General features: G+C 29.6%; 1 pseudogene; it reads left to right on the top strand.

The window, feature by feature from the left end:
- Window positions 1-3,701: 3,701 nt before the first annotated feature.
- Window positions 3,702-4,471, top strand: LOC132804495 (uncharacterized; annotated as a pseudogene).
- Window positions 4,472-10,670: the final 6,199 nt, after the last annotated feature.

Here is a 10,670-nt window from a genome sequence, read left to right as displayed (position 1 = left end):
GGCTCCTAGATTCTCCATGCAAAAGGGCAAATGGAGAAGTGTAATAAATTTTTAAGTTTGGTAAAGGAGTGGGTTGTGGTTTTTATACATGGGAGAAGAAAGTTTGAGATCACGTTTAAATTTACTTTTTGTTTTTGTGATTTTGTTTTTTGTTATTTCGTTAGTTTTTTTGTTTTGTTTCTTTTTTTTTTTTTTAAATAGATTTTTGTCCTTTTTCTGTTTTGTTTTATTTTTCTTTCTTTGGATAAGGGAGTTAATGGAAAGTTGTTAATGCAGGATTAAAAAAAAAAAAAGTTCCTTTTTTAGTTGTAATTGCACCTTTCTAAACTGATCGTAATCCTCTTACCATATATTTAAAATCCACCGAACTTTTGAAGATTAGTGACATGTGTCTATCATTTTATTTCATGGTCAAGATTTGTTCTTTCTTATATTTGTTTGAAAAATATCTAAATATAGGTTTTTTGTAATAAATATACCTAACCAATCCAGAAATAATAGATTTTAATGCTACTTTTTTGTTAATTAGGGCTTGAAGTGATGGTGCTCAAACCTTGGAGGTCCAAATAATTATGGTCAATACGTGGGAGGTCTTCGGTATTTTTTATTTATTTTTTGGCTATCAGATTTGTGTGAGCAAAATTATCTCTAATAATCATCACATTAATTATTATATTTCTATATAATATAAATATATATCTACACTTTTATTCTACTAGGCAATACCATCCAACTTATTCTACTTGCCATATATATTTGCAAAAGGAACAAAATGAGCTGGATGGAAAATATATTATTTTGCCTATTTTAACATATTTGCAAAAGGAACAAAATAAGCTGGATGGCAAATATATTATTTTGCCTATTTTAACATATTTGCAAAAGGAACAAAATATTCTGCACGAGATACGTCTATTTTCTTCAATTTCAACCAAGAGTGCGTTTCACAGAGACATTGTCCTCCTGCATCCATATGCATGCCTGCATGTTTCAAAATTCAATTCCTAATATCGTTACACAATATATTCTTATAGAATTATGATATAATAAAAATTAGATAGGCAATTTATTATGAGGACATCCTATGTGTTAAGCCATATCATTCATGTTAATTGCCATATTAAATTTTAAAAAATCCAATTAACATTTTCATGGTAATTTTTAATGGGTCCTATGCGAAATGAATGAGTTGTCACTTTTTCATTTAGGTGTTTTATTAAAAATGAAAAATAAAAAATTTTTAAGTGATATGGTATTCTTTAAATGATATAGTTACGTAAACTATTATTACTACTCATTACTGTTTCCACACTATATCATAACACTATACTAATGTTTTCCTTATAATAGAATTATATTTTTTATAATCAAAGTAACTTTTATTTAAAATGAGAAACATAGAAAAACATGGCTTTATGAATCGAGGAAAAATTAAGTGGTTCTGAGATTTCAGAGGGAATCTCACTAGTTCATACCTACTAAATCTCCCAAAAAACTTGATTTTCTTATTTCTATATCTCCTTAAGAAATCTTCATTATCGAACCTATATCACAAAGCCCCATATTAATTTAATTATTTATGTCACCTATTTCTGAATTAAGCAGAACATGTTTACGTAAATTTTTAAATTCATCAGATTTGTTTGTTAAATTAATATATTTATGGGTAAATATCATTTTGGCTCCGAAGTAAATATTATGAGACATTTTACACATTTTTTTAGTTCAAACAATAAGCCCTACATGGCCATTTAGACTTTTTTTTTTATTTTTTTACTTTGTAGTCTAATTATGAATTGTTTTCTAATGAATTTAACCAAATTATTTAATGATATATTGGGTTTCGAGAATTATGAGTTGTATGTGAGTCATTATCTTACCATCATTATTGGATTTGATGGATATTGATATGCACGCTATATTTTCATCTCCTTACTATAGTCATTTATTTTATTGAGGCTGGATGTGAGGTCCTAGCTTTGCGGTGCTGGTGCCATAGGAAGTTAAGTACCATGAGATAGTTTCCCCCTTCTCATGACTCTATGACATATTATATGATATGATTTGATAATGGATATGGTACTTGGATGTTAGTAATTATTTAGATTATGATTATTTGAATTCATTTTTTTTGCTTATGAGTTAACTATTAGTACGATAAATCATTTATTTAAATTATATGGATCATGGCATTTGTTTAATTATTTATATTTTCACATGAAATATGGGACTTTTATGTTCTACGAAAATTCATGGGTTTTATTAAAATTTATTTTCCCAAAAAAGTAACTTTATAGCTTGTCCTACCCAAACCAATCCTTATGAAAAGCCCCACAAGTAGTTTGGGCATTCTTCATTGTCATTTTCGTGTTTTCATCATTTTTGCAGCTTCATCTTTTTTGTACGTTTGCTACTCATGTATTTTTCATTTTATGTGACTTATTATTATTATTTATTTAAATTTAACTTTACACTCCTATACTTCTTTTATACCGTTATGATAGATTGATCTAACATGTATGACTCTTATTTATCTTTCTTTGTCTTGTTGGGACTTGAGTTTGAAACCCATTATTATTTATGGTGATGACCTTGTGGGAAATCTATTATAACTGCTTATGATATATTTTGCACATACAATTAGGTTATATCAAATTAGGATGGAGAGTCTATTGGATTTTTTTTATAGAGAATTCATGGTTCTTCTGTAATACCCCATCCCGAAGTACATTGGAAATTTCTCAAGTTGATTGAAGTTGACCAGGTTTGGCTGTCGTTGACCAAGAATGGTCAAATATTGACTTTTTGACTCGGATAGAATTCTAGGTTGACTGAGGCATCGTTACAAAGTACGCGTCGACACGAGTTTGTAGACTACTAGCACGTCGAAATTGAAGCTACCATTTGAAAGTTATGATCAAAACAAATGTAGGTCTAAACTGTCCAAGGGTGCCTAAGTTGACTTTTTATTCTTGCTAAATTGAGCTTTGACTCGTGAATGGTTGTTAAATACTCATCGATATGAGTTCATAGACTAGCAGCATATCTAATTTGGACATTTCGTTGAAAAGTTATGAACCTGCCAAGTTTTCCAAATTTTATATTATTTTATTATTAGTTTTAAAAGTGTGAAATTTTGTGCCACGTGTCACCAAATGGGATGCGCCATATGTAACATTATAAAAGTGCCACATGTCAGTCGTAACTAAATATTATATTATTCTATTTATTTATTTTCTTTTCTTTTGTTTTTCTTTTCTTCCCCCCCCCCCCCCCCCCCCGGAGCCCCCCACGTGGGGAAACACTTTTTCTTTTTCTTTTTTTGTCCTACTCCTTCCTCTTCCTGAGCCCGATAGAGAGTGAAAAACAAAGATACACAAACCCTTCTCTCTCCCTCTCTCTCCATTGACTCTCCTTTGATCAGTCGTTTGGCCGTGTTTCAGTGGCCAGACGGTGACACAAGACAGTGGGCTTGAGAGCTCACAGCCAAGCGACACCGGTGGCCTAATCTTTGGCTCTGATACCAAATAATACCAAATGATACAGAAGCATTAATTGCAACTTGCAAGAGGTATCAACTTGCAATTGATACCAATAATTGATGTATTTTATCAAGTATCATGTATTGATACCAATACTTTTCAAAATGGATATCAAGTATTGGCGATGAAACAATTGATGCTTCGAATGATGGGCATGCAATGATTGATATACCTGATGATCTTTTGATAAAAGATATAGAAAATTCAGTTGCATCTATTGTAAATAGCACGTACCTTTCTTTCTCAGAGAATATTAATGACTATCATATTTGCAACAAAGAGCCATACTTGCTCCGACTCTTGACATTGTTGAATCGATAAATGAATACATAAGTTCCCTTAACCAAACTAAGGAACATACATATTTAAGTTCTGATGCAACTTGCAGATCTGATTTGGACATTGATCTTATAGGAGATCTTCATACACCTAAATTTTTGAATGCCATAAAATGCTCCGGGGTGCCTAATCATCAGTTGAAATTGAAGATCGGTATCCCCATTATGCTATTAAGAAATGTTGATCATTCTTCGAGGTTGTGCAATGGGACTAGATTGGTCATTACAAGGCTTGGCAATCATGTTCTTGAAGGAAAACTTGTTTTAGGAAGCAATGTTGGGTTTAAAGTTCTTATTTCAAGAATGACTTTAACTCCATGGGACCCAAGATTACCTTTTAAGTTTCAAAGAAGATAATATCCTTTGGTTGTATCATATGTTATGACTATTAATAAGAGCCAATATCAATCTCTTTCGCATGTCAGACTTTATCTTAAACAACCAGTTTTCAATCATGGACAATTATATGTTCTAGTCTCCAGAGTTACAAATAGGAAATGATTGAAGATATTAATTTATGATAAAGATGGAGAGCCTACCAATTCAACCACTAATGTGGTCTTTATAGAAATTTTTCAAAATTTGGATTAATTATGTTGAATTGAAAGCTTTTGTTTAATAATGTTTCTATGATGCTTTATATATGATTTGATTATAATTCTTTTTTACAATTTATTATCAAAATATTGTATGACAATTATTTATACCGTGCATTGCATGAGTATGTATCTTTAAGAAACAAAATTAACACAGATGCAATAGTAACAATGATAATAATAAAGAGATGAAGAAGGAAGAGATGCACTACTTCGATTACATCAACTAAAGAAGACAACCAATGACCTCACACTTGAATGGTCAATCCATTAGTGACTTGGACTTAGGGGAATAGATTTGATAATAAATAAATAAAAAAAAACTAATGAGATGCTAATTATCCTAATAAGTGGCATCAGTCTAATTAGTAACAGTACTATTAGATAAACAAAAATAAAGAACAAAAATATATATTTCACAAATAAATAAAATATAATAAATCAATGAAAGAATAATTAAATAAGTGAATAAATAAATAAATAGAAAACTATGAATTAATAATGTCCAAGGTAGATTAAGAAATCTAAGAAAATATTTGAAATATTGTTTTCTCTCACAATCCTCATTTGAAAGGTTTCCTTTTTAAAATTAATTTTCACAAAAACCCATAACTTTGACATTCCTCGAAAATTTAAATATTGATATGGGAAATACAAATAAAAATAAATATAAATATAATTTTAAGATAAAATGAAATAAAATAAATTTAGATAAGATTAAAATGGAACAAAACATTATTTAGAAAAAAAAAAAAAAACAAGAGTTGCAAAAATATTAAAAATAATTATGAAAAATTTAGGGTAAAACTAAAATAAAATAATATGTTATAGTAAAAAAAATATTTAAATGATTTAATAATTTAATAAAATAGTAATTAAACAATTTAAAACCATAACCTAAACAAATAAAATATATTTTAAAAACATTTTTATAACATGTACCAGGTATTTACCCGATACACCATGCCATATATCATCAAGTGGCACTTGGCCCAAGCATCCCCAACAAAGAGTAAGTAGACATATCTGCAACTAGATGCCTTGGCATCCCAAGGTATCGATGGTACTAACCTGTCATTTTACAGCTAAGGGGAGATCAGCTAATGCTCATTATACAAAATACCTGCTAACCCTCTCTCACTTAGTTCTCACAGGATGATTAAATAATACCTGCACTCTAATAAAAAGATATGACTGTAGAGAACACCAATATTATATGATACACTACAAAACAATTAAAAAAATGAATAGATTTATCAGATTACCAATTTATTTATAAACTAATACAGAGTTTTATATAACTTACCAAACCCATGTAATTAACTTATTTGATTCAAAACATAATTATAAAACCCACGGCTGTTATCCAAAAAGATTTTACCAAAGAAACATAAACACACAGACACACAGACACACAGATATATATATATATATAATTTTTCTATTGAAACATTTTGTTCCTCAAATCCAAATTACCATTTTATAGAATAATTGTAAAAATTCTATTACTTCACACATATAAAATAATAATAAATTTTCTTTATTTAATTTACACCGAATATTTTTAAAGAAACTAAAATAGCTCAAATAATACAAGTTTATTTTCCAAAAAATACATTGAAATATGTACCACTCCTATCAAAAAAAATAAAATACCTATTAAAATAATATTTTTATCAAATATTTTACACACAATTTATCTAGGGGAACTAACACAAACCTTGACTAAAACGAGCAATCTATATACCAAAATAAAGCTTAGAGTGTAGGGATCATGAATCAGGTTATACTTATCAGAGATTTGGCTAGCAGTGGCCGAGATCTCATCAAAAAATAGCCAATCAAATTAATGCTTCTATATCTCACAAATGCAAATCCATGTTCATATCATTTTTTATAAGAGCCATGTTCAAAATCAAGTATTGGTATCAATACATGATACTTGATAAAATTCGTCCAATTGCAAATCCATGCTTCCTTGGATGCTGCTCCCTTTCCGAACTCTTCCATACAAATCTAGTAGGAAACTCTGCATAAGTCAATTCCCTCGCTTCAACATATTTTTTATTTGCATCCATCCAAGCTGAAAACATCGAATTAATCATAGTATTTCGATTCATGATAGCATCAATCAAATTGGTATCTTGAAATACTATGTTTTGCTCATTGGGAAGATAGAATTTCAATCTCTCAACTAGAGGGTCTTTATAATGAATATCAAAACCAAAAATTCTCCAAGCTGCCTCACATGGTGAAATATACCTGCAATCATAGTACATATTTATTTCATCCATGTAACCATGCATATTACCATCATTAGCATTTCCATAAAAAGTTGCGGTGACACAATCATGTCCTTTATTGATATATTTAAAAAGATACTTAATATATCTTGATTGGTTGCACCACTCAACATTAATATGAGCACCATACTTCAAAAGTAAGTAACAGTTATGTGGAACTACATATCTATTATCCAAGGCAATACCATTCTTTTCCATCGTTCTCCGCTGTCTCTCATTCTATAAATTGGATACCCATCTTCATCAACTGTAGTGCAATCTACATACCTTTTGGGGAAATGTTTTATACACCTTCCATCCAACATACATGGTCACTTTTTTCTTGAGCTACCGCATGGTCCATGCATCATCAAATTTTTAACCGCAGCATATTATTCTGGATCATTTGCTTTGATGGGAATTTTAGCTAAAATTATATTGTCAATATCTTCACCTGTTGGATATTTGTCTTCTTGATATAAAAAAAGCAGTATATGTGCATGTGGCAATCCACATTTTTGGAACTTAACAATGTGTATTAATGCAGCAATGTATAGTAATATTAAAAGTATGATAGTTAACATATATCATCAAAAATATATATAAATATATATTGTAGTAAGATTATATTTATGATAGTTAAATAATATTATTTAAAGGATGCATTTTATAAAAAATATTCATCAATAAATACAAAAAATTACCTACTTTGACATTTCCAAATATCTTTTTTTTGTCTGATATCCTTTATCAATTGATCTAGCTTGACTTTGAATATTCTACAAAGTATATCTGGTCAATCTTCAGGTTTTAAAGCTCTACTTTCTACAAACCGAACAACCTCTAGCCATTTTAGATTACATGTAAGTGTGATAAAAAGTTCAGGGCATCGAGCCCATTTACATATTGCCGTTGCATCTTGGTAATTTTGGATCATGTATTGTGCCCTACCTGTAAAAGAAGAAGGCAATATAACATCTTTTCATTGTGAGGAAGCATCTATTTTTCCTTTTAAAATTGCTTTTGCCAAACCTCTATATGTATCAGACCTTAATTCTTCTTGATGGGTACTCATATATGATAGACTCTATGATTCAACCATCGTATATGCATCAAGTAAAAGTTGCTGGAACAACCTTTTTAAGAATAAAATATTTGGGGACTCATTCTCTCTTTCTTGTAATTTATAAGCAAAGAATTCTCTCATGCTTAACCTCTTCCTTCTAGCAAACGATTTTATGTCTAACTACTTTAGTGGAACATCCTCTTGATATCCATCTTGGTCATGTGGAAAAGGAAAAGGGTATTGAAGTCCAAGATATGAAGCATTTAATTCATTGATCCATTTTAACTCTCCAATTTGAGTTTCAACTATAATGTCTCCATTAGCTAGAAATGTTTCAAAGCTGCAACTTCTGATACAATTGGTAAATTGTACATCCTTCTATTTGCTTCTCTCCTTCCAATGAGTTTGAGCTTCAAATTTGAGGAGTCATGTTGTCAAATTGTAACCCTTACCATTCTAAATGACTTAACTAAAACATTATACTCATCAAGCATCATCTTCAAGTCATGAACAATCTCAATGTGCAGTTTTTTGATGTCAAAATTTTGGCTAATACATATGTAAAAATAACAATCATTGTTAGCATAAGTAGTTAAATATATTAGTATGCAAAATAAAAATCTCAGAAAACATTGGTTACCTAACAACTTGTATTCTATTTGATACTTCGTTTTCAATGTCATAAATATGCAATTGAGCAAACTTTGGTGGTAACCTTCTTAAGGCAATAAACTTCCAATCTTATGGTAATTTTGACCATGTAACCTAAATACATGAGGCCATCTTCCATGATCTTTCCTCCCATGGCTGTAAAAGAAAACATGTTGTTGTACGATCAAATATTTTCAAGAAAATGCTTGCTTTGGTCGTCTGCACCATAAAGTAGATACTTAACAACTTGGGGAGGGTCTAGCATCCTTGGAAGCTCCTCTTTCCCTTGCACACAACACAAAGAGAATTTTGGTTTTGATGAATTGCAATTCTTTCTAACCCTCTCATCATACCAAAACAATGCACCATAAAATTCTCATTTATTGGAAGGATCTTTGATATCCCAATAATCTACATCAAATTTATAAAGGGTGAATACTATTGAAATTCACGTATAAGCAATTTAGAAATAAAAACAATAAAATCCTTAAAGTATACCCCTATTTGAGAAGTCACCACATTCCATTCATCCCTTAAAAAAAGGAAAAACAATTAATAAATAATCAAATTATAATAGTACATTTGCTTATGACAATTGGAATTCTATATAACAATAACTATAACATCCTATTGGCAATCATAACTTCTTGTGATATTAGAATTTATAGGATCTTCATTATCTACAACATAGCAAACTAATGAGACTTAATAAATAATCATATAGTTTTAAATTAAAAAAATTAAAATAATGAACTAATGTTTACTAAAAAGTTAGAATACACCAATAATATTCTGTTGAATATTATGTTTTGGCAAACCTGCATCCATAATCACTTCCGAAACAATAATTATGGATATAACTAAAAAGGTAAATTAATAATATTAATTTAAGTAACTGAATTTTTTTAATGAAGCACCATACCATTATTTAAGTTGTTTGTGTTTTCTAAAAAGCTTCAAAAACATGTTTATCTGAAGAAATATTTGAAATTGCATCAAAATCTTCAACAATAGATCCATTATTTATTATGTGCTTACTAGAAGATAACACATTTAATGGTGTTTATGCTTTGTTGCATCTATCATATCCAAACTCCCTTGAGAAAAGTTGGTATTATTGACAAATGTGCAATCTCTTTAAATAGTGATTTGAATTCGTGTTGCATAGAATTTATATCTTTGACTTTTAAAAGAAATTTTGGTTTAAAATTATTGTTAAATTCTATTATTGAATTTATTATGCATAAAAAAAATATTTTTATGTGAATTTAAGTATATATGGTTTTAAGTGATTTTACATAATTTTTGTATAAACTAATTTTAGGTATTTGAGAAAAATATTGGTATTAAATTATTGTGTTCAAAATTATATTTGTGCATTTAAATATTTATGGATTTAGTTTCACTAGGTAAAAATTGATGTATTTAAGTATTGGTATCAAGTATTGGCGATGATACTCATACATGATACGAGTACTTTGTTAGATGATGATAAAGAATACGTCGATGATATAGCTGAAGTAATCAACTAGGGATCTGTACACTATTTGAGAAATCTATTTGCAACTTTGTTGTTGTCAGATTCATTAACAAGGCCTGAATTTGTTTGAGAATAGAGTTTGCAGCATCTATCAGATGATATACTCTATAGGCAACATAGCCTGCTGCATCATCAAGGTTTTATATATTCCTTAATGTTTTTATTTACATAATAACAATGATTAGTATAATTTGATTGTTTATTTATTCCACTTCATAGATTTCTATTTGACTGAGAAGAGATAAAAAATTATACTCTTCTAGAGATTAAGAAGATCTTGCAGCGTAGTGGAAAAAGTCTTCGTGACTTTCCAATGGTGCCTTTCTCTGGCACCATCAATGTTTCTTGCCACCAAAAGAGGCTTATAGAGGATGAGCTGTGTTATAATTGAATTGCTTTGGCTGAAGACCTTAATAAGTCTGTATTAAATCTCACAGTTGAACAAAAAAATGTTTCTTTGTGTATGGTTACGGAGATAGTGGGAAAACTTTTATCTAGAAAACTCTATAAGCAGCATTGAGGTCGAAGGGTAAAATTGTGTTGACTATAGCATCGAGTGGTATAGCATCTCTTCTTCTACCAAGCGGTAGGAAAGCACATTCAAGGTTTGCTATACCTCTTGTTCCAAATGAAGATTCAACTTGCAACATTAAAC

Source organism: Ziziphus jujuba, chromosome 7 (assembly GCF_031755915.1).
Source record: "Ziziphus jujuba cultivar Dongzao chromosome 7, ASM3175591v1".
In the NCBI taxonomy this organism is placed as follows: domain Eukaryota; kingdom Viridiplantae; phylum Streptophyta; class Magnoliopsida; order Rosales; family Rhamnaceae; genus Ziziphus; species Ziziphus jujuba.
Note: the sequence above shows the minus strand (reverse complement) of the source record. Positions and strands in the feature narration are given on the sequence as shown.